Source organism: Vespula vulgaris, chromosome 5, assembly GCF_905475345.1.
Source record: "Vespula vulgaris chromosome 5, iyVesVulg1.1, whole genome shotgun sequence".
In the NCBI taxonomy this organism is placed as follows: domain Eukaryota; kingdom Metazoa; phylum Arthropoda; class Insecta; order Hymenoptera; family Vespidae; genus Vespula; species Vespula vulgaris.
In genome coordinates this window covers 3055001-3060000 of record NC_066590.1, presented here as the reverse complement: position 1 = coordinate 3060000, position 5000 = coordinate 3055001, and the positions used below count along the sequence as shown (strand labels likewise).

At 32.7% G+C, this 5000-nt stretch overlaps 1 protein-coding gene across 1 annotated transcript in view; it reads left to right on the top strand.

The window, feature by feature from the left end:
• The window catches only part of LOC127064138 (forkhead box protein O-like), a 110758-nt gene that overhangs the window by 100563 nt on the left and 5195 nt on the right, over window positions 1-5000 (top strand). Inside the window, exon 8 of the mRNA XM_050994754.1 lies at window positions 3756-5000. This exon is cut by the window's right edge and continues 5195 nt beyond it. The gene's annotated coding sequence lies outside the window, so the exon portion shown is untranslated. The remainder of the gene's footprint in view (window positions 1-3755) is intronic.

Sequence of the window (5000 nt, the reverse complement as noted above, 5' to 3'; positions counted from 1 at the left end):
CTACTAGAGATAGATGGATAGATATTTTTTATAATGAGCTTGGTGATGTAAGTCGTCTAAGTAATATATATATATATTTTTTGTTTTTTTTTTCTTTTCGTTTCTTTTCTTTTTCTTTTTCTTTTTCTTTTTCTTTTTCTTTTTCTTTTTCTTTCTTGTTGAATTGTATAAATTAGAATTAATTTTTCTACGAACAAAGGAAAAAAAAAAAAGGATTAATTGGACATATCGATCTACAAATGGGATAAATGATTACTTCGATGTACTTAATTCGAATATTTTAAAAATAGAGAAATTGTAGGAATGGCATAAAATTAATAAATCACGATTGATAATCATCAGGTCGTTCCGTTCAACGGATAATTATTATTCGATAGAATAATTAGAATTATTGGTAATGTAGTAAATCATAAAGGGGATTGAAAGATTTCGTTCCTCGGTTAAAATGAAAATCAAACAATTTGATTTGCGTTAATGGAGAAAGAAAAGGAGAACACGGTTGCAATTATTTCATTCCTTATAAAGGCAAAACTGATTCGAGTATCTATTTCGAGCCGTCTAAATATCGTTCGTACTAGTAGAACTTTGTGGTTAACTTCATGAACGAAGAAGCAATCCGATGTCATATCGAATCCATCTTTGAAAGTAAAAGAAAGAGATTTAAAAAGAAAGAAAAAGACAGAGATAGATAGATAGATAAATAGATAGATAGATAGAGAGAGAGAGAGAGAGAGAGAGAGAGAGAGAGAGAGAGCCATTTAACGAACCATTAAATCTTATCTCTCACTCAGCCTTTCGTAATGAAGAACGCGAAGTGGATTCATCGCGAGTCGTCGCAATTATTCGTCGTTCTCGATAATACCACCGGGAATACGCGAGAATTCGATTTATTAGAGCTCATTTATCGCACTTACGACGATGCGATCGTCTCTCTTTTCGTTACTTCACTTTACTTATGAGAAATGTGATTATACAGTTACGTACTTACTTGTACGTTATTTACATCTTCTTTTTATTTATTATTATTATTATTATTATTATTATTATTATTGTTATTATTATTATTATATATCATTTTCTTTGCATACGAACGTTCCGTCGTAGAAATTTAAAAAATTTTTCAGCAAGAGAATCGAGGAATAAAAATATCGTTCTCCATGGTTTCTACGTAATAATAGTAATAATAAAGAAAGAAAAAAAAAAAGAAAAAAAAGATAAGAAGTTATCAGACTCGAAAAGCGAAACGATACGAAACGAAACGAAACAAAATCGCGTCGTTTCTAAACGCAAAAATTATTCGACATTGGTGCCTTGCCAAAGTGTGGGTTGAAGAGACAGTTGGTGTTAGATGGTTATATATCTATGTATGATCTCTGAAACTCTTCTCTTCTTTTCTCTTTCGATTTTTCCCCGCGAAGTCGGTAAAATTTCTTTTTCTCTTTCAACCTATTTCACGTGTGCACGTGTGTATACGTAGTTTAAAACCTTTCGCGAGAACCCGAGGAAAATGGCGCGACGCGCTTGACCGACCGGTAAATATTAGCCGGACGAGCCACACTTATTCTTCCCTGTCTCAGCGCGTTCCCGCGCTCATAAACAAAGTAATGACGTGCCAAACGTAAAACCCAATTCCGGGATTTCGAACGAACCCCGTCCGTCCGTCTCCTCTCTCTCTCTCTCTCTCTCTTTTCTCTGTCTCTATCTATCTCTCTCTCTCTATTCCTGTCTTCCTACACTTTGAACTGTACGAGTCGTATAGGTACATACGTATATATACATATACATATATATATACATATATATATATACATATATATATGTATATATATATATATATATATATATATATATATGTCTATAAGCGTGGGCTACGTGAAAAGTGCTACGATAAAAGCGAACGACGATGGTTGGCGTGCATGTAAATCACGTTTAGTAGAAAGAGAGAAAGAGGGTTGGATTCGTTCCTCTTCCATCTCTTTTCCACGAATAGGTATATATCGAGTTCTTTCTAAACAATGCTTCCGTTCAAACGCTCTCCTTCCCCCTCTCCTTCTTCCCTTTTTTTCTTTCCTTTCTCCTCCTTCTCCTTTTCCTTCTCCTTCTTCTCTTCTTCCTTTTTCGTCTTATTCCTTTTCCTTTTTGCCTCTTTTTTTTTTCTTCTACTTCTACTTCTACTTCTTTATTTCTTTCAGTTTTTTTCGACTATTCTTCCCTTTCTTCTTTTTCTTCTTCTTCTTCTTCATCGTTTCCTTCTTCGTTCGCATCTTTATCGTACGACTCTACTAGCGAACGTCCGGTTACGACTTACACTAACAAATCGAGCAAAAGGAGAAAACTCGGAACTCTTTTCTGAAATTTCTCTCATTTCCGTTCTTATTTTTCGTTTCCACCTGGTTCTTCTTTTTTCCTTTTTTCTTTCCTTTCTTTTCCAGTCCTATCTTGTCTTTCCGATTAATCGGAAGAAGGAAAAAATTGCTGGATCAGAAATATTATTTAATTGTTCTCTGATCTTTTTTCTTTTTCTTTCCCTTTTTTTTTTTTGTTTTTGTTTAATTTATTTATTTATGCGACAGAAACTTTTAAAATGTAAGATTTTTACAATAAAAAACCATCTAAAAACGCACGATCTTCTTAAGAACGTAAATGCGAGATTAATGTCAGATACTACGTCATAGTAAAATACATTCTAACTTAGTTCGATACAGTGCATCTCGTTTTGATTCGTATTGATTGCTTTGACGAGTTTGACGTTTCGTGGAACATTAAATGTTGGAAGTTTAAGAAATCTGTTAGATATTTGCACAAGTGGTTTCTTTCTTTTTCGCGAAAGACATAGGCTAATAATATATATCGATGTAGATTCGATAATGATTTTGAAAGAACGAGAAACCCCGCAAAGAAAAGGCGTTTACGCAAATGCGAAGTGACTCATCATTTTTTCAAGAATTAGAACAATAACGAGAATTATATATATATATATATATATATATATATATATATATATATGAGTTATATATATATATATATGTATGTATTTTCGCAGGTGTACGTTAGCACGATCATAAGACTATTCGAAAAACGATATTCTCTTTATCAAATAAAAATTTTTCTCGCTTGTGGAAGTTTTTCTTTTCTTTTTTAATTTTCTTTTTTTTTTTTATTTTTTTGTTTCTTTCATTTACCTTGAGACGATATGGAGTGTCCATTTGTTGTGATAATAAAAAAAAAAAAGAACAAAAAGAAGCAAGCAAAGAAAAATAATAACTTGCCGAAGCACACGTGCCTCTCGACAAAATGAATATCATTTGAGTTAATCGATGATAATAATCTGTTCTTTCTCTCTCTTTTTTTTTTTTTTCTTTTTTTCTTCCTTTGAATTAAGTAATAACAATTTACGGTGAAATGATCGGAGAATTATCGAGAGAATTATTACTAATGTTAAGAAATTGATTCGTTACATATATCGTTAAAGATCGCTTGGAAATAGGATCAACGAGTTATTAAAGATTGATGATCCAATCTTTGTTTTCAAAAATTCAACATGAAGATTATGAAAATAATTTTGACAAGATACGTGTAACATATAAAATGGTGCTAACGTGAAACGAGAAAACCAGTGTTAAATTTCTTTTTCCTTTTTTTTTTTTCACTTTTCTCCTCTTTTCTTAACGATACTACAAAGACCGAGGAGATAAAGTAAAGCTACGATTGACAATCAATACGATTACGAATGATCCATCATTTTTATGTTTCAGACTGTCCGATTGTCGAGGATGCAAGGATGGATCGAGCACTTGTGATAAGATGTAGACATAATTATACCAGACCACGACGATACGCATACTTCAAAAATACTATTTTACGTTAGTGCAATTATTGACGCGAGGAATAATTAACGGCAAGAGACAGAGAGAGAAAGAGAGAAAGAGCTAGAGAGAGAAAAAGAGAGAGAGCGAGAGAGAGATAGAGAGATAGAGAGTGTCTATCACTTCCATCCTCCTCCTCCTCCTTTTTCTGCTCCTCACCTCCTCCTCACCTGCTTCTCCTCCTCCTTCTCTTCCTCCTCCTTTTCTTCCTGTTAGTCCTTCTCATCCTCGTCCTCCTCGTCCTTCTCAAAAAGAGTAGAATGGTTGGATGTTTGAATGAAAAGAAAAAAAGAAATAAATAGATAAATAAAAAAAGGCAGAGTAGGCAAGAGGAATGAAAGAAAGAGAGAGAGAGAGAGAGAGAGAGAGAGAGAGAGAGAGAGAGAGAGAAAGAGAGGGAAAGAATTCGTTCTAGAGGAGATTAATGAGACAACAAAAAGAAAAAGGAAAAGAAAGGAAGAAGAACAAAAAATATATTCAAAGACGATTTCTCGATCAAAATCAATCGATTTATCTCGTACGTTATTATCCTCGAGAATATGTTCGATATTTGTATTTTTATGAGAGATAGCCACTTTTTCGATTTGCCTTGTTTAACTTTTTCTTTCTTTTTTTTTTTTAATTTTCCATTTCTTCCCATTTCCCATTCTCCATTTGAATAACGGAGAGAGAGAGAAAGAGAGAGAGAGAGAGAGGGAGAGGGAGATAAAAGAAAGAAGAAGAGAGAAAAAATTAGAAAATATATTTATAATGGATAATGTGACACGGTGTCAATTAAGAAAAAGATAAGAAGAAAAAATATGCAAGAAAAAAACAAACGCGCGACATTTTTCAATTGAACTCTCTCCCCCGCCGACTTATCGCCGTACGTACAACGATCTCTGTCATCTGTAAAGAGGTAACCTCATAGTGTTCTAAGAAACGCACGCTATATAAATATATAAATAGTTATAAATATTATATACATATATATATATAGATATAGATATTAATACAAATATAAATATGAATGGAAAATATACGATGTGTGTGTGTGTATATATATATATATATGTGTGCATCGATATAACTATATATGTAATTAAAATTATATACGAGAGAGAAAGATTATGTCTGTATGTGTGTATGTTGTGA